The sequence below is a fragment of the Mastacembelus armatus genome, chromosome 9, assembly GCF_900324485.2.
Source record: "Mastacembelus armatus chromosome 9, fMasArm1.2, whole genome shotgun sequence".
Classification (NCBI taxonomy): domain Eukaryota; kingdom Metazoa; phylum Chordata; class Actinopteri; order Synbranchiformes; family Mastacembelidae; genus Mastacembelus; species Mastacembelus armatus.
In genome coordinates this window covers 1493170-1517217 of record NC_046641.1, presented here as the reverse complement: position 1 = coordinate 1517217, position 24048 = coordinate 1493170, and positions in this window count along the sequence as shown.

Genomic DNA, 24048 nt, shown 5'->3' with positions numbered 1-24048 from the left:
CAAGGAGCTCAGAGACAGAATTGTGGCAAGGCACAGATCTGGCCAAGGTTACAAAAGAATTTCTGCAGCACTCAAGGTTCCTAAGAGCACAATGGCCTCCATAATCCTCAAATGGAAAAAGTTTGGGACAACCAGATGCAGTAGGGAGATGGGAGAAAGTTCCACAAAGTCAACTATCACTGCAGGTGCTTTATGGCAGAGTGGCCCGACGGAAGCATCTCCTCAGTGCAAGACACATGAAAGCCCGCATAGAGTTTGCCAAAAAACACATGAAGGACTCCCAGACTATGAGAAATAAGATTCTCTGGTCTGATGAGACCAAGATTGAACTTTTTGGCGTTAATTCTAAGTGGTATGTGTAGAGAAACCCAGGCACTGCTCATCACCTGCCCAATACAATCCCTACAGTGAAACATGGTGGTGGGAGCATCATGTTGTGGGGGTGTTTTTCAGCTGCAGGGACAGGACGACTGGTTACAATTGAAGGAAAGATGAATGTGGCCAAGTACAGAGATATCGTGGAAGAAAACCTCTTCCAGAGTGCTCAGGACCTCAGACTGGGCCGAAGGTTCACCTTTCAACAGGACAATGACCCTAAGCACACAGCTAAAATAACAAAGGAGTGGCTTCGGAACAACTCTGTGACCGTTCTTGACTCCCCCAGCCAGAGCCCTGACCTAAACCCAATTGAGCATCTCTGGAGAGACCTGAAAATGGCTGTCCACCAACGTTCACCATCCAACCTGACAGAACTGGAGAGGATCTGCAAGGAAGAATGGCAGAGGATCCCCAAATCCAGGAGTGAAAAACTTGTTGCATCATTCCCAAGAAGACTCATGGCTGTAATAGCTCAAAAGGGTGCTTCTACTCAATACTGAGCACAGGGTCTGAATACTTATGACCATGTGATATTTCAGTTTTTCTTTTTTAATAACTTTGCAAAAAATTCTACATTTCTGTTTTTTTCTGTCAAGATGGGGTGCTGAGTGTACATTAATGAGAAATAAAATGAACTTTTTTGATTTTGGCAAATGGCTGCAATGACACAAAGAGTGAAAAATTTAAAGGGGTCTGAATACTTTCTGTACCCACTATATGTCACCCTATGCTCCTCCCTTTTCTGGAAAAATGTGTTCACTACAGCCATTTCCATCCTTTTTGCGAAGTCTACCACCATCTGTCCTTCTGCATTCCTGTCCTACATACCAAACTTACCCATCACTTCCTCATCACCTCTGTTTCCCTCACCAACCTGTCCGTTGAAGTCTGCCCCAATCAACACTCTCTCATCACTAGGGATACCCTGAATCACCTCATCCATCTCCCTCCAGAATTTCTCCTTCTCTTCTAACTCACATCCTACCTGTGTGGCATAACCACTGACAACATTCAACATCACACCTTCAACTTCCAACTCCAGACTCATCACCCTATCTGACACTGTCTTCACCTCCAGAACATTCCTAGCAAAATCCTCCTTCAGGATAACTCCTACTCCATTCCTCTTTCCATCCACACCATGATAAAACAGCTTGAACCCTGCTCCTAATCTATAGGCCTTGCTACCTTTCCACCTGGTCTCCTGAACACACAAGATATCCACCTTTCTTCTCTCCATCATATCAGCCAACTCTCTAGTTTTCCCTGACAAATTCCCTACATTGAAAATTCCTACTCTAAGTCCTACACTCCTGCCCTTCCTCTTCTGTCTTTGCCTACGAACACGCCTTCCTCCTCTCCTTCTTTGACCAACAGTAGTCCAATTTCCACTGGCACCCTGTAGGTCAACAGCACCAGTGGTCGTTGTTAACTCGCGACCGATCCAATATGGAAGTCATATTTGTGATTTGCATGTTTGATTTGGTTTAAATTTTACATTGGATGCCCTTCCTGACACAACCCTCTGCATTTACCCGGACTTGGGACCGGCACATGAAGACACTGGATTGTGCCCCCTTGTGGTTGCATTAGAGGGATTATATATCAATATTGTCATATTCAGAGGAGGAAAAGGAAAGTGCAAAAACAACCCATTACTTGAGCAAACATGCCAGAAATGTAACTTGAAAATAGCAAAGCTATCTTTTCTATCCACTCACCCCAACTGGCAGATGGCCGCCCAAACTGACCCTGGTTCTGCTGGAGGTTTTTTCTTTCTATTAAAGGGAGTTTTTCCTCTCCACTGTCAAGTGCTTGCTCATAAGGGATTTGTTGGGTTTTTTGTTTTTGTAAAGTGCCTTGAGATTATTTGTATTGTGATTTCGCACTATACAAATAAAATTGAATTGAATTGAACTGAAATTGAATCTTTTACAAACTAAATATTTTGTGCCCCCTCGTGCTTGCATTCAAAAAAGTTAATCACTGTGTTCCAATTCCACATTACATTGCATCACTAATCAAAGTTTGTATGCTGTATGTTCCACTGGCAAGTGTACCTAGTCAGTGAGTTAACTATTAATGCACTGTAATTCACAGAGGAAATAAAGGAGCTGCTTGGTGATGGCATAGCTGCAAGAATACCTCAGAAAACAAAAATAAGTATTTACCTTTTAGGGAAAATATTTTATTTATTTTATTCTTTATTTTATTTTATTTATTTATTTCATGCGCAGTAACACAGAAATCATATCTGCTTTCTTTTTAATATAAGAATCAATTGTGTTTCTTGTTTCCCTGCAATCATTGTTTCCTATAGATTAGTAGTGCACATAATACACTATATTAAGTAAATATGGACTGTAGTAGTAGATATTGCACATTTGGATCTGACGTGTTTTATGTCAACCTGGATGCTCACTAAAACTGCTTGATTTTTGATCTAACACAATAGAACATAGTAGTTATACAGCAGCTTTAAAAACTCAAGGTCCTCTTACCAGCTTGTACCAGGTGCTTTCATACCAACTGACTATATTGGTTGTTTGTCCTTATGCTCTGATACAGCCCTTTGGGAAGTTTGCTGAGTAAGCATCACTCACAGGGAGAGGAAATAAGCCAAATATAGAACTGTTGAAAATTGTAGTGTAATGGCAAAAATGTCCTAAATATATACTGTCCTTATAGTACATTGTAGCGTATGTATTATTGATGAAACCAGTATGATGGTCAGGTCCTTTGAACAACAGTTATTTAATTAACTGGTTAGAATGAATTAATCAGATCACAATAGATTGTAATGATCACGTTGGTGTGATTAGAGAAATACATTATTCAAAAAAACATATATTTGTATAAAAATATTGCCAGTGATTTTGCTACATTCTAGGACAGATTAAACTTGTATTAGGAAGCATCACAGACACCTCTCCTGCAAGCAGGTAAATCAAGCTTTTTTTGAGTATGGATGGGGATAGGCAGTGCAGTTTTGACCAAGGTTTTCTACTAATAGTAAGCAGTCATTTGTGTCAGGGAATGATCTAGAGGTTGTCCTATCAGTGCCCTCTTCACAGCATGTTGCAGAAACAATCTTCAAGCCAAACTAGCCCTTCTCTCTCTCCCTTACAATCTTTAAATTGAAATATTGTGATTATTCCCCCAGTTCAGGGGAGGCTCGCTGTAATCGCCAGACAAATGATGTGGAAAAGCAATAGAAAGCCACTCCCAGGAGACTCTTTTAGCTGGCCGAGTGACACGGGCCATGAGGGATATGAGCTGCCGATGTGTCTATGGAGAGTGATCCAAGTTGTAGCGAAGCACTGCCTCAGAGCCATAGATCTGCACTGCTTAAAGGGGATTTGACTAAACAAATGGCAGCATATGGTAGATGAGAGAGTAGTGAGTGGAGATAGGGAGAGATGGCATTGTTTTCAGAGAAAGGAAAAGGGGGTGTAGTGAGGGGGGTCCTGTGTCTTTCCTCCCCTCTTCAATCTTTCATTATGTTGTCACACTCTAGCTGCATGCTTCCAGTAACACTTTAATTAGCCTCCATGAGTTTAATTGTGCGTGTATGTCTGCCAGCTTGTTTTGCTGTGTAAATCTGTCTTGTTTGTTTTACCCACTCTGAGAATCACTGCTGCTGCTGCAGCAGGAAACGTGCACCTTCAGGATTAGGCCTTATTTTTTCATTTATTTAAATCAAGATTTGCAAATCTGTAAGTAAAGGCTGTCTCATAGCTTTGGGTTATTATTCTACCTCTCCTCTAAACTTTGGCCAAATATCAAGAATGCATGATATTCCCATAATCTTTTCAAATGAGACTGTCACAACAAAATGTTACATACTCAATGGGTAGCAGTGAAAGAGGGTGTTAAGTTACAGCACCAAGTAATTCTTCACCCAAGCCAAGTGTTATTATGACATAGTCCTAGTTTTACTTATGTGTTGTGTTTAAAGTTAAAGTGGGGGTTTATGTTTTATATATGTTTGTATGTTTACACCTTTATTTAAAAAATGTAAAAAATAAATGAAACAAATAAAAACACTTGGCACTACAGAATAATATGATGTGCGTAAGGATGAGGGTGTGAACTAATGATGAGGTGGATGAGGTGCTTGGCACTGAAAGCCAATAAGTACACAATAAAATAAGCAGGCGAAAGGCTAAAATTCTAATAAACTAACAAATCTAAAAGATAATGTAAATTAAAAGCAAATCCCATTCGCAAACATTTAATTGTTGATATGATCTAGTAACTCAACATTTAAATCATCATGAACTCAAAATCAGAATAAAGATAGAATATAGGCTCTTTTCAAGTCTACAATATTGGCTCAGCATATAGTATAGGTAAGGCACTATAAATGACTACCAGACCACACTCACATCCTAATAAAAAGCAATCAAAGCAACTCCAGAGGTCCTCCTCTGTTTTGTTTTTTTTTTTTTTATTCTTTGTGGTAAAACAAGGAGCAGTCAGTTTGCTGGCAGTAGGAGGTTTAGCAGCCTGGAGCTAACGGCAGCATCAAACCACGGCTGCTTTTCCAGTGTGTGTGTGTGTGTGTGTGTGTGTGTGTGTGTGTGTGTGTGTGTGTGTGTGTAGCTACTGTTGTTGCTACTGCTGCCACTGCTACCACTTGCCTCCATCTCCTCCTTCTCTGGCCTAATCAACACAACAGCATCAGCTGCCCCTTTGGATCCCCTGCCAGGGTCCCTATCATCCTCTGATCAAATATTAATGTGTGATACTGAGCTTGCTCACTAATCCAAAGCCAATTAATATTATCTGTCAATTATTTACAGATCCTGAGGTGTGGAGGCAGATCCCTGAGGACTACATCGACCAGGTTCAGAATACGTAATTGACTTCCTCTTTAACCCCCCCCCCCTCACCAACCCTGGCCTCTCTTCACTCTTTCTTCCTCTCCCCCTCTTGTGTTTCTTTCATTTTTCCCCCTATCTTTTCATCTCCTCCTTTCTTTCTTGTTTATGTGTGTCTTTTAAAGCCTAAATGGTTGTCTTTTCAGTGGTTCAGGGCGAGCAATGCAGGATGCTGTCTGGGCATTAGCATTGCTGATATATCTGACATTGTGGGAAGGGGGTGCTAGAGGGAGGGGAGTTGGGGAGAGGGGCGCTCTGCTAGGGCTTTGTGTCTGACTCTCACTCATACACTGCAGTCAGGGAATACTGTTATTAGTTTTTATCACTGATGCGCAACAACATGACATATGTTTCACATCCCGGCGTCTAGTGATTCGGGTGGTTACCTCCAATAACTTCCATTGTTATTCCAGTAGATGCTGAATTTGCTGTTGGCATGCATTTTCCCTTTTGGAGGCTGCGTTGCAAGTAGTTGCTTGGTTGACTAATACAGAAGACACACACCTACGAACACACATGCCAGTAATCAGTCATCACAGGTTGTCACTGACTGTTTTTGTCCTTTGCTTTCTTTCTCACTCATTTGATGGCTGAGAGAAGTAGCAGCTCTGTGGTAATGGAGTTTTCACCCTCAGAAGTCTTTATTCCACACAGTAAAGACACTGCTGCGGCTCTTCCTCTTGTAGCTTATGTAGCTGTCCTTGCAGGGGACGGGGGTTGGGGGGTGTCGGGGAGGCCTGGTAGTGGTGGTGCATGAGGCAGGGGTGGAGGGAAGACTGGCATCTGAGAGGGAATAATGATGGCCAGTTGTTTGGATCCCTTGAGCCACGAAGCTAGCTCTTCTCCCTTTACAGAAGGGGAGAAGAAAGACGAGAAAAAAGGCTGGATGAAAGGAGGGGGAGTACTTTATGACAGTGTATTTGTGTTGCTACTAAACTCCAACCACCTCCCATAATGCACTTTGACCTGCTGGGGCCTCTAATTGGCTGGCTCTGTGAGGAGTCACAAAATTTTGAGGTTTCAGTCCACTCCTCTGTTTTCTGACATCATGATGTGATTGGTGTTTGTTACTGTACATGATACACTAACTAGCTCTACTACTCTGAGTTCTGCCTCCATCAGAGCTTTGTATGTTGCACTTTCTAATCAGTATAGATGAGTTGTTTTGCTGGTGTTAATGTGAGCTAGAAGATGGTTTCCTCTCATTAGCCATGTCTTCACAGCTCAGATCTTACCGTTTATGGGAGCGGTTTAATCTGATATGTAAATATAGCTTTTGATCCAAAGTGATAGTCTAACGAGCAAAAATCTCTGCTTTTTCTCCGCCTTTCCTGCACCAGTAATTAAAACAAAGCCTGTTTGGGCTTTTCTCCTCCATCCCCTGTCTTTTTTGTCTGTCTTTTCCTTATCCTTCTGCCTTCCTTCCCTCTTTTTTCACTCTCTTGTTTCCTGCCTCTCTGTCTCTTCTATGACATGAGCCCAACACAGTCTTGATTTTCACACGTTTCATCCTTTAAGTTAGGCAGCGGCTGCATAGCGTATATTGTCAGAGCTGTTGCTGTGAAGTACGATTGTCATATTGGAAATGCAATGTTTGAAGCCAGGTTCTTTTGAAGTGGCTGATGTGGGGCTGTTTTAACTGGAAGGCAAAGGGACGGCGGTAGCCCATAATGGGGGAGTATTCAAATGACTGACCTCCAGATGACAGACCCAACCAACTGTGCCATGAATAAACAGCAGCTTGATGTGGTGCTTTATGCTGTGCTTTGTTCAGGTGTTGATACCATGTTCCTATCATACTGCCTGCTAAATGACTGAAGGTCACTGGTGTCTGTGGGATGGCATCGAGATCCATTTAGCTAAGAGCTGAGCAGTGAAAAGACTATGAGTGAGTGCACTGAGCCAGTCCTCCTGCTGAGGCGCCTCTTTATTTTTTGATAGTTTCACCTTCACTGGCCTGTTCATTGTAGGGAAGCATATAGAAGTCAATGGGAGAGAATGCAGTATGACATGCAGCAAAGGTTACAACTGAACCATGGATACCGTGGTTGTGTGATATGTGTCTTTTCAGTCAATATTTGTAAACCACTTTGAATTGCACTAATTTCATATGAAACTAACCCCTCCATGCAATACTGTCCTCCTGTTCTATGAGAGAGTGGGCTGGATTATGGCCTAAACATTTCACAACTTTGTGACAGAAAGCTTTCTGCACATAATTTTTACTTCACAGTGAAACATTGTAAGGAATATAGTCAGAAATGTAAGAATGTGACATGTAATGTAGACATTAATGGACATTTTCTAAATAGAGCAAATCAATATATGATTAGTTTCTAAAATTTCTTGAGCTTTCTATTAGGAGTAGGCATTTGACTAAATATTTGTTGTGAACTGTTAAGCCAGTCAATATGTAGGCACATTAGCATGATAAACTAATAGGTTTTAGATAAGAATGAGGTCTGAACGTGTTTAATTAATTAGAAAAAGTGCAGATTGGATAAATAAAATTTAAAAAAAGATGTGTTTATTCATGAAAGTGCTAATGTATTTGACCACAGAGCTAATTTTAACAAAGAAAACCTGGAGAGTACAGTACACTATGCATGCATCTCCTGTTTTGAATTAAATTAATCAGTCAAAGCTGAACAAAGCTGAGCTATATTCTCCTAAATGCAGCTGGCAGCGATTTTCAGTGGGTTTTCATGACCTTTATTAAAAGCAACCCAGGCCTTGCTCAGACATTAGATTGGCATATTAAATTGCCATCAGTTTTATGTGATAAGGTGCATGTTACCATGACACATTATCAATAATAAAACTGTTGGTATTTTTTTTTCTGCCTTGATACAACATGCTTGTATTTCAGGCGGTGAAGTGAATAGTTACACATTTTGTTTGTTTTATTCCAAAAAAAATCCTTGCTAAAACCAAAATTGCTTGATTCTTTTCCGTTTTTGTATCTTACACTGTAAAATTTTGGGACATTGGGTGCCACAAGCTACACTAGTTCCAAATATGCTGCTCTAAAGAGAATTAATAGATTTCTAATACATTCAGGATCTGAATATTTTCTGCCACCACTACTTTGTAAATATGTATATACTATAGCCTGTATTAAATTTGCACACTTTTTGATATTTCTGCATGAACATTTGTTTTTCTGCCTTTGCACTTTATGTCATCTCTGTGAGCTGTCATAACAAGTGAATTTCCCTGCTGCTGGGGTTTAATAAAGCTCATCTTATCTTATATTAAAATCAAAGGGGAAGATAAATTTCATAGAAAGACAGGTAAGGAAAGGGACAGAGCACAAGAAATTTGGCTTTTTGCTTTGATACACCACCTTCAACTTCTGAGCCCAGCTCTATTGAATTAATATACTCCTAATTAATTTGTCTGCAGTTGGGTTACCTTGATGAGAGCTCGCATTTAGGGGGAGAGAACACCTGGTAGCATATGCTGCAGGGACTGATAGCACAGCAACAGAGTGCCAGCTGCAGATAACAGACAGGACGATTCAGCAGATTGTCTATATGTTTGGAAACAAGAGGACACACACACACATACACACACATACGCACACACACATTATGTGAACGACTCATACAAGTGAATTACATTTCATTCAGATAACTTAATTTCAAGGCAATGGTTATTTTGTAGCTCTAGACACTGAAGTGGTGCCTATTCTCAATGCTTTAGAATAGCACAATGTACACTGTGTAGGAAAAGGCAATGTCATTTTTTTTTCTTTCTTTAAACCAAAGTAATGTCAAAACATGCATAGAGAACATTACAGCCAAAATAACAGCTGTATACATTTGCTTATATGTGTCCTGCAGAAGCATGCCCCAGCCCATTAAGCTTAAATCTACTGCACTGCACTTCATGATTTCTGTCCAATGCAGGTGCATCACCACTAGTATACAATCGCTTTCCATGACACATTATGAACCGTGCCACCCCTGAAACTTAAATATTAAGTAAAAGCAAAAAAAGAAAACTTGATTGATGAGCCATGCACATCACTGTCATGTTACACCCGACTCTACAAGTCCCCATTACCTATCCTGTTTATTAATTGCAAGCAGCTTGAGTTTTTCAGGTGGTTTCCTATGGTTTTATAGTGTCTTACTGTGGTTTGCCCATGTCTGCCCTATAAATGTATGTCCCAGGGAATGTATATGCAAATGTAGAAAATAAGAACAGAGTGGTCACTGGGTGTTTACTGTGTTACACTGTCTTGCAGAAACTCAGATTTTGTCCCATCAACCACTGTAAACTCTATAATAACAATTTTCCCCAACCATACGGATTAAGGCTGGTGATTTTCTGTTTTAATTATTTTCTGCAAACCTCAGAGACTTAAATTCACAATGAAATATATGTATTCACTGTGTGTAAAGCCTAAACCTGAGTTAGCTTTATTCATTTGTTGCGTAGACCTCCATTCTTATCCATAAACTATTAAAACACTCTAGTGAGCCTCATTGCTCCACTGGGTGGCATGTTTCTTCCTCATGAAATATATGGAGTACATCTAGCTTTTTGCAATGTTATGTGTACATCCACATTAGTAACTCGGTCTAGTTTCTTGAGCTGCAGCTGTTACGCACATGCACAATTGACTCTTTCTTACACAAGACACAAAAACGTAATGGCCATTCTTAGCATTTGGAGATCTTTTCTGAAACAGCATGGCCCTTAAATCCAACAGTGCAAGATGAAGATCCCTTTCTCCAGTGTGCATTTTTTCAATCAATATTAAATCAGTAACCTAAACCTAAAAGTCACCTGACACCACTATCTGATTTCAAAGTCATGTGGATGCACACCCAACTGTATGCCCCAACCTTCGGCAACCAGTAGTGTAACGTCAAACTCCCTGGACTAGAAAGTTTGTAATCAGATCTATTTTATTATTCTCCTCTTATCAGTGTGGAATGATGACAACATGTGATTCTTTTGAACATCCATCCATCATCTATACCCACCTATTCCTATTTAGGGTCACAGGGATAAGCTGGAGCCTATCCCAACTCTCTTTGGGTGAAAGGCAGGGGTACACCCTGGACAGGTCACCAATACATCACAAGTTCTCTTGAACAGTCAGTTGAATTTCTAGGACATCCTATGTATTGGTTAGCTATCTGCAGTTCAAGCAGGTCCAAGGTTCAATTTCTAACTTGGCTTAAAACATTTTAGTACAACTGTTTTGTTTGTTTGTTTCTTTTAATATAATTGCAGTAGCATTTTTCATGTTATGGCTAATAGTGCAGTCTACTGTGACATCAAACTTCACTGCAGAACAGACAGATCATGTTCTTTGAATTTTCCAGAAATCTGCAGCTTAATTTTTGTCAAATGTTGTCAAATGGATACAGTCAGCCTTTGATCAAATAAACTTTATTAGAACCTTCAGAAACTAACCAGGGTGTTCATGCTGAGGTCAAGTTTGAGGTCCACGTTCTGGTTGGTCAGTTAATACAGAATACAGTTTGAATGTTGTTTTCAAAGCTCCAAATTTGAGTAAAACATTTAATAGCATTTTGGAATTGAAAACAGTCAGGTGAGACTAAATATTTTCAAATCAACCAGAAATAACTCTTCCTCAGTCAAAGTCCACAAATCAACATTTAGGATCAGGTCTCTGTCAGTGCAGCATGGAGTGATGAGATGGAACTCAGCCGGGGTTTGAAAATCGGCAGGTCCTCCGCTGAATACCACCTTGTGTTTTGGGTCCTGAGAGGAGCGCCCCAGCAGCTGCCCTCCTTCACGCCTGTTTGTCAGGAGCTGTCGATAAGTCCCACACTCGCTCTGCTTTTAAGGGGAAGGGAAGAAAAGGCTGAAATGGGATGCTTCCTGCCCTTTAACATGCCAGAGGCTTCGTTAAGGGAACCTGTGAAATCAGTTTAATAGGCTGACATCACCCCTGGGCCTCGGTGACCCAGCCCTCCTGAGACCCTCCTCTCCTCTCAGATTCCTCTCTTCTTTTTGCTCTCACTTACTTCTGCTTTCCTCTCCTCCACTGCCTCTACTTTCCTATGCTCATCTCTTTTTCTTATTTGTCTCATCTTTAGTCTTCCTTTCCTAACATCTCTTTAACCTCTCGTTTTCCTTTTTCTTTTCTTTTTTCCCCATTTCTGTTATTTTCTCTTTATTGTACTCCATTTTCACTTGCTCTCATCATCCATCTCCTTTAATGTCATTTATGATTTTCTTTTCTTCCTCTTTGCTCTTACCATCACTTTGTTTTCCTAGTCTCTTAAATTTTGCCATTTTTTCTTGTCCTCTCATTTCTGCATATATTCTCTTTTCCTTCAACCCCTTTCTGTTCCTTTCCTTTCTTCTCTTATCCACCTCTTAAATCTTGTGTGTATTTTGCCTCAGCAGCACTGTTTTGTAGTCAATTTAATGGGGGATAGCTCTATTTTTCATCCAGCTGACCTTGATGAAAACAGGCGAACAGACCAGTCTGAGGACAACCCTGAGTCTGCCTGAACCCACCTGACATTACTAAATAAAATATAGCATGGGCCTCCTGCTGGGGACGGCTGCTGAAAGGGAGATCACTCCATCTCCTCTTATTTTTTCACTTTTCTTCCTTTTGAGATGCTATTGCTGGGAATGTGACATTAATGTGCATACCGGCTGTTTGAACCACTGACCATAGGTCAGCCACTTTAATAGAGAAGTTCAAGCCTCTCTCAAAGGGATACTACCCTGATGCCTCCATTAATGTAGAGCAGGAATGTAGCCATAAAACAACATTTCCTCATGTAAGGTTTCCCTAGGAAGAGCCAGGGCCCTGGTGTTTTATCCTCTATCCTTCCAGGAATGCTGCAACCACAAACTCAAACAATCACTGTACTTCTTTAACTCTCTTCATACTTTTTCATATGGCTGCATGCTTGTTTTGGAATTTTTTGTTTCTTACTTGGAACATGAAACAGCTCTTGCTATATCTCCAGGTTGCATCACAGGAGGCTTGTGATGGTTGCGGGTTGAGGGTTGCATTGCCTTCTCGGGGTTTTACATGACTATTTATGTGCTGTGAATATTTTGTCTTCTGGATATGGTAGTTTTTGTGTGTGTGTAAAAGTGTTATTGTGTTCTTCTGTGTTGCATGTGTGTGCCGTATGGGTCCTGACACTGCCTGGATGGTTATGGCTGCCCATGGCTGTAGGCAGGCCTTGGGGGTTGCAGGCCCTCTCCTGGTGGGGATAAAAGCAGGAGGCATCTGCTCCAGCGGAGCTCCAAAAACTCAAAGTAGCCTAAGATCCGACTCTCCTAGTTTAGCCAAACAAGCTGGACTAATCCCAACTATCAGGGGATGCTCTGTCAAAACAAGCAGCAGGGCCCTAAGGCAAGCCGATCCACTGAGCGGTGAAGGGCTGCAGACAGAGGGAGAGAGGGAAGGAGGCCCTCCCATTAGCATAATGCCTCTCGGTAGCGAGCTGGTGTGCTGGCCTGACATTCTGAGCACAGGGGCACAGCATCTCACAAGGGGTTTGGGCTCAGAGATGAGGCAGCAGGGGCAGAGGGGGCAGCAGTGGTGATGTGGGAGCTTTCTGGCTTAAATCAGTGAGGGGCAAAACCTGGCCCAGCCTGCTGATGGCAGCTCCTCCTCTTTCTCTTTCTCTGTGATTTCTGCTCCTCTGGCTTATTTTTAGCAGCCTTCATCCTCCTAAAGCAGGTTGAGTACTCTTCTCTCTGAATATGTAGGCCTATGCCCTGGGCTCAATGTTGTTCACCCAATTCACCAGCTACATCACTACCTCACAAAGCTATTCTGGTGGTTCTGATCCTGTGTTGTGGCTACCTGCTGGAAAGAATTTGTGTCAGGAAAAAAAAGGATTGCTTGACACACAAAATACTATAAATCTCATTCTGCAGATATGAAATATTGATTTAGCATGCTCATTATCCTCTAGATCTTTTTTTGATATTCATATGAGTCTCTGTTCTCTTAAAACCTTTGAAATGGTGTCATGGGTTGAAAATGTGCACAAATCAAGCAAAACCATTCTATCTTCTTTTGTCACCATCCTGCATCATTTAATTTTCTGTATACAGAATGGCTAAATAAAACAAATGAGTCAGCTGTATATGTTATTAGCCCTAATGGGAACATAATGGGGTTAGCTCAGGCCATGTAATAATGAATGTCAATATCAGTAGCCTAGCCTTTTATTAAAGCTTTACATCATCTCTCAGACACTCAATTTGAGAGGGGACCCAGAGTCCAGGGGGAGGATACTTTTGGTATCTAGTTGTTGTAACACTTCCGCCTTAAGCATGAAATCAATGCCTTAATTCCCAGAGATATTATTTTGTTATTTGTAGTCACAGATTGATTGGAATTTATGGTAACATTTTTACATGCATATATTTTCACCTGATGTAATGTTAGCATATTTTTAGTAGTCATACTGTAGATACAGTATTTATGATTCCTGATTGGCTAAAAGAGCCATTTAAAAATGGGAAACCCCGCCGTCTGCCTCACGTCCAGCCAGTCCTGCTGGGAATGTACTTGGACTGGATCCAGTTGATTATCATTTCAGCCTGCTGTCACTCATAAGGAGGCAAGTTCCCGGGCCCAATTATCTTTGAAAACCCAACCATGGAGGCTGGATGTGATCAATGAGGCCAATGCCAGCGTCGATATGCTCCGAGTCAAGCCTATTGATCAGCAGACACGTATAGACAGACGTTGTGAGCTGTATAATGTCAGCAGGGCCGAGGAGAGAGGAGGAGGCTGGAGAAGGGGAGGGGTGAGTGGGGGGGTTGCGGCAGTGCTGGGAGCCTCAGGTGTGCAGCGTCAGAAGAAAGAGGTGACAGTTTGCTGGGGCCCAGGGCCCCCAGGGAGGGGATCAGGACCTGCCCTGACTCCCAGCCTCCCTGCTCACGGCAGCAGGGTGACGAGCCGCCCCAACAGCCCCTCCCACCACCGCTACCGCAATTAAAAGTCTGGCTCAGTTGCAGGCTGGAGCACAATAAAACACAGAGCACAACAACCCTCTCACCTTACGCTCTGGGACTGGGACACACACACACACACACACAAATCTTCTCTTTGGATTCTGGGAAACACAGTACATCCAACTCAGATTGACATTTACATATCACACACATACACTTTCGTGACTGATTTCTCAGTTTTTTGTGCCTTCCCACTGAATTTTGTTTGATGTCGTATTGTTTTTAATTATTTTTCTTTGTTTTTGGGATGTGTGCCAGTTCAACGATCTGATCACCATACTACAATGTCAATATTGACATTATTTCTTCAGAACTTCTGGATTTCAATGATAGTTTTGTATTTATTAATTGTGGGCATTTTTTCAATTCTTGCTTTCTAGTGTGCACACATTTTAATAATTTATTGGTTAAGGTATGGTTATGCTTAGGGAACTACTTTGTTAAATGAGTAGTCCAATATTTTGAAAAAACCTATGCACATGCTCAGGCAATTGATACATATCTGTGCAGTAAAAATAAAACTCCTCAACCAACAAGAACCCAATGCAACACAGGCGTCACTAATGCCAAAGTTTTTCCAATTGTCTCATTGGTACACAAGTTCACACACTGTCACATGACTGCACCAGGATGTTTAGTAGATTTCACTTAGGGACTTCATGAGGTAAAGTCAAGGAAAAAGCTGTTTAGGGAACTTTCCAGTACATTTAAACAGTTTGTGAAACCTGTGTTACCATGGGCTCTTATGGGTTAACTTAGTATACTGGAAACGGCAAGCTTGGGTCTGTACAAAAACTAGAAGCTGTGTTGTCATAGGGGTTTGTGCAGGAGTATTTCCCAGCCCAACCACCTGCCAAGAACATTTTAAATAAACAGCAAAATGCATTTTCATACATTTCAATTTTTCGCGTTATATAGTCAGTCAAGGAGCAATTATATTACCTGTGCATTTAATTTGTTTATTTATGTTTTTTTCCCTAAAATACTTCATAAATCTAAAAATGATTGGAATCAGCCTTATTAGTATTATACACGTTAAATTCTGAAATGAAAACTGTGCACTGACATGACTTCAGTGCCCTGAGCAGTAGCTTTGTCCCTGGCACCATGCCAAACACAGAAGAGACATGTAAATGACAAAATATGTAAGATTTACTGTCCTGTTTTCTTGTGGAAACACAACGAAAGTCCAGTGAGAGCATTTGATTGGCTTTATATCTAGTTTTAAATATATCTGTGTGGTTCAAATTGGAATAAAAATGAAGGTACTCCTTTATAGCTTTTTGCTGTTCACACTGAATAGAAAAACATAAATTAGTATCACATGTGACTAACGGTCAGATTTCCTCCTCTTTCAGCTGCAGAGAGAACAGAGCCTCCAACACCTCCGCCCCAGCCTGGAGGAAATCTGTTTTCCATTCTGCCACCAGGTCCCCAAAGCAGCATCGTTGTCTCAATAATGATGAACGATTATTGCCCTCAGATTGCTCTATGATATATGCACTCGTTAAAAGTAAAGGGCTGATCATTTCACTAAAGTAACCTTTCTGTTCATCATTTCAAGTGTGAAACTAATAATGGCCTGTTTCATGTGACAGGCTAGAAACAGAGACATCCTCCCAATATTTGCAGCAGGGAGAAATTAAATTCAATACATCATAATGCAGAAAAGCGATGGAGCGGGCAGGGATGTGATGTAATGACCATAAAACTCTTCAGCAGTACCATAATGAGATCAATTGCTTCCCTGAATAACTCTCTTGCCTCGCATTTAGAAAAAGAGGAAGGGCTCAAGATGCTTTTCTTCATCAGATGATAAAGGTTTTTAAAATGCATACAAACTCTTTTGATCTGACAATTGATAAGTGCTTCGAACTGTAAAGCCTTATTTTTCAATCTTCATAGAAGCCTCCCAGACACTAAATCAACAGGTAAAAAAAGAATTCATTCTGTGGCTAATAAAGTCCAAAGTCACATTCCTACTTTATCCTCATATTATTTTTTTCTTTTTAATCCTCATGAATACTGTCGGATATTATAGATTAACATAAACTTTAATGAGTGCTGTGTATACATTTTGGTTCATATTGATGTATGAGGTCATTGGAGAGGGAAAGCGCTAAAGGCGAAAGTTGAGGAAAACACTGACTACGAGGGGATGAATAGAACTTTGAGTTTTGTAGCATATGTTTGTGTGTATATGTGTGTGAGAGGGAGAAAGAGACGAAGAGAGACAGGACAGGACAGCACATCCTGATGTCCGTAGCCAGAACACCTCATGCAAATGTTACCAGGAGAAAATTTAAAAAAAAGAAAAGAGCCTCATGAATAAATCTCTCCACTTCCACTTCTTTTTTGCTAAAGGCAGTCTTTCTCCCCAGCTTAAGTCTTGCTTCTCCAGGCATCAGGGAAATTAATTAGCTGTTTGTCATCCTGAGCTGAACTGCAGCAATTGGGAGAAGACTTCGGGAGTCAGTAGCAGACGTACAACACAATGCCAAGGATAGATTGGAGGCTGGTTTGTTGGTTTGTTGGTTGATAGGCAGGCCAGACTGTGACACTGCAGGTGCTACTGCAGATTCCTCCCCCTCAGCTTCCTCCTCCTCCTCCTTCTGAGCCTGAAGGAGGGTTTGCCCATCAGCCCGACCTCAGTGCATGTTGTAAAAGAGGCAGGGGCTCATTGTATTTGTGAAGATGGAAGACATAGAGGAGGGAAAAGCTACTTTTTGTGTTATTAGAGGAGGACAGGTGGTACTCTGTTTCATTGAGCCCTAGGAAATGCAGCCTAATGTTAGCCAAGGCTGCTTTCATGGCCTCGGGCTACAGGAGGGACTGAGATAGCAGGCAGCAGGTACTCGCTGCCATGGGGTAGACTTAGCAGAGGTGTGGTGCTTCCAATTTTGTCCCACACACACACACATTTGATTGAGGCAGGTAACTTCCAGCAGCTTGATCACAGAGTAGTTTTGAGGAATAGATTAAGTTGAAAGTTTGGTTGTGGGTTTGACAAGGATTTGGCAGCTCACCAGAGCAGGTGGCTTAAAAGTATCTTTTCTATGGTTAACACTTTAGAAAGTTATATACTGTAGTGTGTTTGTGTAGCATATGCCTGACATTTCTGGCTCACTGGACATACACATAAGATAATCATTAATGGAGTCTCCCTTAATGCTTTATAGGAATAGGGAAAAAAAATTTATTTGACATGGAGTTTATTAGTTTGTACTTGGAAAAAGAGCGGAACATTTAACATATGTACACAGGATAATCACTTGAAACTCTCTTACTATAGAGTTAGAAGAAATTTGCAGATTGGAACGAGTACGATGCATGCTACCTCAACCCCCCTCCTTATCCTCCACTCCAATTATTGTTTGTACTTCTGCTGCTATTGTTAAATAAAAGTAAACTAATAAATGAAACAATATTCTAATCTACCATATAGCAATCAGTTAACCCCTGTATTCCAATTAAAATAAACTTTATTGATGTTGCAAAATCTTGTTTAATTGTGGTCAAATGTGTAAATTTTCTTCAGTGTCTCCCCCCATAAAATGTCGCTCCATGTCACTGTGATTCTCCACAGACCTTTAAGCAAGTATAAATGTCTATATTATGTCCTGATGTGTTTGTTTAGTGCAGCTCTCTTGTGGTGTTTTATTTGTGGACAAAAGACAGCAGCTGAAAATTTGCTTTAAACTTGCAATAAAATAAAATGCACTTGTTAGCTCGTACTTATTTATTTTAACATCCTTAAGTTATGCAAAGTTAGTTTTTATTGGAGTTGTGCCTGTGTCCACCTGAATGTAAGATCATTATTCACCCTCCTCTAAGATCATTTTTGGTCTCTACCCACTTCTGAGAAAATTATCTGGCTCTTTAACTGCTAAATACTTCTGCTGTACACTGCTGAGCAAAGGCACAGTGGCTTTTTGGAACTTTTTCACAAACAAAACAGTTTCCTTCTGCAGGTAAAATTACTGCTCTAAGAGCACCAATTGACCCAAAGCAGTAATGCTGTGTGCCAGAAGCTGAACAATGAGCTTTGGAAGCGCATCAGCTTCCTCTGCTAATTCTCAGTAGGTTCATCACTGAGCAATGAGCAAACCCTTTGACAACAATGCATTTTTTCATATTTTTTTACACCAAAATATTTGTTACAGGTGCTTTAGGAAACTCATTAAATTGTGACCTTTGTATTTAATACTGTAAAGAGTTCCTTACAAATGTTCTTTACATGGTTCCTAGTATTGTGGCAGAATTGCTGCAACAGACTCCAACAGGATGGTACGGTGAACCCCCATGTTACCCAACTCAGATGAGAAATCTAGGGTGAACTATAAAACTGTTGCCTGTTGTAAACATCCAACACATCTTGAGGAAGAACTTTGTGCTTCATCTACCATACTTAACATTGCTACTTAAACACAGTACCCTTTATTAACAAAGTTTCGGGTGCACTTGTCTTTGGTTGAACCTGTCTAGTGATTACAGCGTTGATAAAAACCATTGTGTGTGTATGTGTGCATTATTGTGACCTGATCTGTACTTAAATATGTGTGCATTGCTTTGTCACACCAGGAATGACATGCTGCTCCATAATCTGGCTGCTTCAACTGAGTATGTGGTGATATTGTCTGTAATATACAGTGGTGTGTAAGAGTGTGCGCATGCAAGTGTACCTGCTGGCTGTGTGTAATGTGACGCCGTTGTGTGGCACCCACTATTTAGATCATAAGTGGAATGGATTTGATTTTGCTACTTTGTGCTGGTACTGACCCCTGTGTATGTGTGTGTGTGTGTGTGTGTGTGTGTGTGTTCATTGTTCTTTGTTGTAGATTATATGTGGATAGACCCTACTTTGTGTGTGTACCAGTGTGTGCCTGTCTTTGTTGTACTATAAGTGGACTGACTCTTTCCGCTGACATTCGTGTGTGTGTGTGTGTGTGTGCATGTATGTTGTCCAGTATGTGTTGTCTTTGTTGTGTGCCTCTAATCCCCAGGTCCCCAGGGCTCTGGGGGAACAGCTGAAGCAGGGGCAGCGGTGGCTTGTCAGGCCAGGGCTCACGCTGCTCCTCTCCCTTTCACTGCTCCCCATATGGTCCTGCAGCGCTGGGTCCCCAGGGGCCTGTTAGCGCCACACCACCCAGGCCTGGGCCCTGCCACCAGGTCCCTATTGCCTCCTGTCTCAAACCTACACCAGGGCCCACCATCACCCTTTAGTTCATTCTACCCCCCCTTTCTTTTTGTGGTGCCCTCCTCCTCTGTTTTTCATTGTCTGAATCATGTCTCGATATGAACCCAGATCTTTTCTTTTCTTTCTTTTCATTTTGTTGTCTTCTGTTAACCATACCCACCTCCCCCTTCTCTTTTTCCTCTCTTCTTTTATTTTTTAATTGATATGCTTTTCTTCCTTGCCTTCATCTGTCTCTTATTTTTCTGGGCCGTGCCCTCCTATGCAGTGCCATGAAGTTAATACAGGAATTTATGGCTCCCATTAAGTGTATGAATTATCTAACCATTTTTACCACAGGAAACCTTTTGGAGAGCCTGTCTGTCCATCCGTCATCAGCTCTCTACCTTGGTCAAGTCCAAGATTGGCCAGTGGCTCCTCAACCCCCATGCCCCCCAGTGATACTGAGGCTCCCTATCTCTTTAAAGAGTGATTTAGACTCTGTGGGCCCTCAGCAGACCTCACTGCTAGAAAGTACCTCAGTTTATCTTCACCAGTGGAGCCCCAAGTGTCTTTAAATCAACTGTCACTACCTCTCTGGGATTAGCTGGGATTTATAAATGAACAGGGAGCACTGTTTCACACAAGTTATCAAACAGATCATAAAACACCATCTCTGGGATTTGACTGTTTGGTTACACATGTTGGAGCTGTGTCTTATGGTAATACTCTTGGTTCACTAGAGAGAAGATGTCTGTGATCTTGTTTTTTTTCCTTTTTTTGAAAGTATAATTTGCCTGCCTTTCAGCAACTGGATCTCTCTCAGACAAACACATGACTGAGCTACTTCAAGTGAAACCAAGACATGATACAGTCTTGATTTCTTTTCTGTGGAACTCCCCACATCCACATTTTTAAACTTCAGTATACAATTTAACACTGTTGATCTAATGTCGTCAGTCACCATTATTTCTGATAGACTTTTTCACATTGAGTAATCCATTGAAAAAATGCTTTTCTAGCTCAGTTTCAGTGAGGAGCCACATATTGAGTCTTAGCGCCCTCTGTTGGTGACAAAGGGGCAGTGTCCTAAACCCACCTCCTCTGGAACCCCGCCCCCCAGAACTAACAGGCTGGGAGGAACTCAGACACAGTGCACTGATGATTGTGATATTATCACCATTCACTCAATTCAGAATGGAGATGGTACAAGAAAGTTTTCACACTTAATTATATCCTTGCACATTCATCATCAAAGACTAACAATAATAACATAAAGTGTTTTTTTCTCAACATTTTAAATGAAATTGGAAATGTATCTACATACTGTACTTAGTCTGATTTTTTGAGTGTATGTGTTATAAGGATTCCTCAAGCCCTTATACACGTATATTTTTGTGTTGGGGTAATTAGTAAATTAATCTTTTAGTTAATCAAGAGGTGGTTGATCCACATCAGTTTTGCTTATAGATGAGCCTTTTTCACTGTTCACCAAGAACCAAAACTAAACTAACCTTCCCACAGTCTTATTTCACTGCGAATGTTAATTAAATATTTTAAGTTTTGGACTATTTGTTTCAAAAGAAAAGCAATAAGAAGACATCACCTTAAGCTTTCAGCATTGTGATGGGCTTTTTTCCTGTTTTACAGATCAAATGAGTAACTGATTAAATAATAATTCATCATGAACATGGAAATAGTTATTTTTTGCAGCTTTCCATTTGCTCTTGAAAACATTTGTTTCATGTAAGGTGCTAAATGCTGTACACAGTCCTACTGTATGATAGTGCACTCTTCATAAATCTGTATTACTATGCAATGAATACTGTATTTATTTATATTTCAGTAATCATAGTTATTAGTGTGACCTTTGGTTTAGAATGATATTAGTCTGGGATTTCTGCTATCTGGAAACCTAAGAAATATTTTCATATATTATTGGCTTATTAATAAATTGCTTAATTATTGATTTGTTACAACTTCTAAACCTGTAGGAAGGGTGCCTTTATACAAAGTGATAATGTAATACAGTAGCCTAAATTGCGGTTTAGTAGAAATGTCCTACACTGCGCTACTGTGTGAATTTGGCAGGTCACATTGTGGCTGCTAACCGTTTTTGGACAGTATGAGCTGCAGAAGGGGATCGTGCTTGTTCCCTCTTTGAAACTCAACCTCTCAGAGTTTCCCATGTTGTGTCTTTGAGTGCAATATCCTCTGCTGCACTCGTGCTGTCATCAGCTGCCTGTCTTGGCTTCTTTCTCTCGCTCTCTTTCTCTGCTTCCCTCTCCCCCATCCCCTCCACCTCTACGCACAGGGGTCCAGTGAAGCCTGCAGCTGGCTGAGGCCTCTCTCCTTTGGGCAAAGGACTCGGCAGGGGGGCGGGGCTCTGGATCCAGCTTAAAGAAAAGCAGGCAGATCAAGGACAAGAAATACTGAGGGAGAAAAAAGTAATGTATGATCCTGTCTGTGAACAACCCCCAACAACCCATCCCCACATCCTCACCAACCTCACCCTCATCCCTGTTTCTATATATCTCTCTTCTATCTCTCTGTCTCTCCCCCTTGGAGTTTCCCCCTGCATGTCCAGTTTGGTTTACCGCTGCTGTTTTGGACTAACTGGTTTCAGATGGAGGACAAAACAGAAATGGCCAAAGAAGTGTCTTTGGCCTTATGTTGTCAGCAGAGATTTGTTTATTGAGGGCAGAGTCTGTGGACAGTCAGTTTAGCCCTTTGTTGTTAAACAGTCCAAAGAAAAAATGTTGTCATCAATCATTTTGAGCAAAGCACACAAAGTTCAAAGAACGATTCTGCTATAATATTCCTGTGATCATAAAGCTGTTTTGTTTATGTAAAAGACAGATTATTATATCTGAACCAGTATGAGAGCAATATGAATGCATTTATTTTAGGGTCATCAGCACATGTTGTCTGTGCATCACTTTCCAGTAATGCAGCCCTTAAAGTTTATAATAATGCATAATGAGTTACTTATTGTAAGTAGTAAGTAATTAATAAAGGGCTCTTACAATAATCCATCAAGCATGCAGCATGCTGATTGCTACAGGTTTAAATCATGTTAGATATATTATTATTTACTGGTATATAAATGCCTATTCATTTGAAGCATCTGTAGTGGATTACATATAGTGAAACATTTGTTTTAATGAAGGTTTATTTTAATAATGCACCCATGATGTGATGGATTTTACAATTCAAGCAAGTACAATTGTACAGAAATGACTAAAAGTGAAGTTGTAATAAATTAAACAATATATGCCAAACCAGACTTGACTACTTGAAAGTAGTATTCAACAAATCAGACCTTTAATGTCAACAAAAATCCTGCAGTAATGCTGACCTTTTTTAAGAAATACAGCACATTTCTCATATACAGCTCATAGGTCACTTAAAGAGTGGAGCAGTTAAATGTACACTTTGCCTTCTATGCATGCACTGGCTTTACACCATGCCTCCATCAACTATTGAGCTTTTGCCTGCGGTGTTTCATCAGGTGCACAGACTTGTGTTAGTGCCTTACACGAGCAGGTTAATAATTCCATTATCTTCTCTCTTTCACTCTCTATGTTCCATTCATTCCCTTTTCTCACTTTCTCTCCCCTGTTCATCTTTGCGGCTGCACTCTCTCTTGCTTCCCTCTCTTTCTGTCCATTCCATTTGCAAGGTGTGATATTGCTTTAATTGAGCAGAAACATGTGGAGAGATCAGACATATCTCGGGGGATTAGAGGAAAAGCTGAGAGTTTGTGCGACTGGCAGCCTGTGTTTGGAGCAAGGGGTCTGCTGGGAATGAATGTAGTTAGTGTGACCCCTGACCCTGCGAGCTGTTGACGTGGAAGCCAGCCAAGATGGGTCCAACAGAACGCTTTTGTTAATCTCATTCAGGGCTCCCTGTGAACTCTGGGCAGAGGAAAGCTGGCAGCTCAGACCTGTGGAATGCAGATCTCTTTATTCCCAAGCTTTGGAAACAGAGGTGGGCCCGGGAACTAGCAAGCCTCCTCTAGCAGCACCTCCTTCACTCAGCTCAATCGACACTGACAGTTTCCTGGCTTAGGCTTGCCAACTGGCAGGGCAGCGGTGCAGGGGGACAAATGTGTCCCACTAGGGCTGCAAAGGCCACAGACAGCAGGACTTCTAACAGGCCGCTACATTAGTATGCCACTGTTAGAAAGCCCAGCACATTTACTGTAACTACACTAAGAACCTTAATGCACAAATACAACACAGACATGTTTAAGATTTTTAACCAGTCTGTCTATGCAAATATGTGTAATAGAAGTAAACCTTAGGTTGGATTTATAGATCTCAGCTATGATTTCTATAATTACACTGTAGTCCCCAAAGACATTGCAGAGATTTTGTAATTCAGCAACTTCGGAACAAATAGGTCAAAAGGGACAAGAAAGAAATAACAAACATTCCTACTATCTGACAGGTTGTAAACAAAGCCCCACTGTTATTTGGAAGAGAAACAGGAATAACTGTGACTGAAACTGTTGCAATCATTCAGCACAGTTTAAAGATCAACTTGTTGCTGAAACTTTGATTTTCTCTAGTTTTTTGCATTATATGCCTTTAGTGACATTGTAGTTGCACTCTTTTTCAGCTT